Genomic DNA, 1,053 nt, shown 5'->3' on the forward strand with positions numbered 1-1,053 from the left:
TTGCTCAATCCCAATTCTAACCCAATTTTGCAATTCAAATCATGAGAAAATCCTCCAAAATGTATGAATAATGCCTGAGAATTTCTCACATCTTTTCTTCTTCTTTTTTTCTTTTTTTCAATGCATACTTCTTTTTTTCATGCTTTTTCTCATTCATTCATTTTTTCCATCTTCATTTTTTTCATTTTTCTTTCATTTTCCAATTTCATCACTTCAACTTTTTTTTTCATTTTTTCCCTCTTCTTTTTCCTTTCTTGAGCATTAAGACCAAGCTCACATGATATTCAAACTTTGAAACAAATCCTAATTGAGCGCCCAAACAAGACCAAACAAGCTACTAGCTCAACAAGGTAGGCAAGTTATAATGTAGCTAGGGAAAATTTGTTTGTGAAGGGGTCAAGAAGGCAATTATATTCATGTGAATGGCTCCAAAATGCTATAACAAGTGAATGCATGCTTACCAAGAGATGACATGAGAACCATACTTGTGCGTTTTGATAAAACACACCTTATAAGGAGATACCTACACTCACCTAAGAGAGACCGGATATGGATGCATCGGTCAAAAGGAGGCTCTCCCTTACCATTTTGTAGCTTGCCATAAGTCAAGATCAAGCCATTTGGTTCATTCTTCATCTCCCACCTACTATGTCAAGACATCCTCATGTAGCTAATATCCCATCATGAAAGAATAAATCATTAGCAACAAGCCACTATTAGGATAAGCAAAGAGGAAAGTAGGCTACTAGCAAGCACAAAGCAAAAATTTCTCTCAAAATTTTTTTTCTTTCTACGCTACATGCAAACTACACTATATGCAAATGCAATCCCCCCCAAGCTAAACATCACATTGTCCTCAATGTGCCAACTATCCGAATCACCCAATCAATCCATAAAAAAATGGCTCAAGGCACAAAACAAGAAGGACTAGAGGTTATGTTTAATGGGTTGCAAGATCTAAACTAATATGCAAAGCAATTAAAAACTTACTCGATTTGCTAATCTCCCCCAAGCTAGCATGAATTCGGGGGGAGATGTAGATGTTTCTTTGTG

This window comes from Silene latifolia, chromosome 9, assembly GCF_048544455.1.
Source record: "Silene latifolia isolate original U9 population chromosome 9, ASM4854445v1, whole genome shotgun sequence".
Classification (NCBI taxonomy): Eukaryota; Viridiplantae; Streptophyta; class Magnoliopsida; order Caryophyllales; family Caryophyllaceae; genus Silene; species Silene latifolia.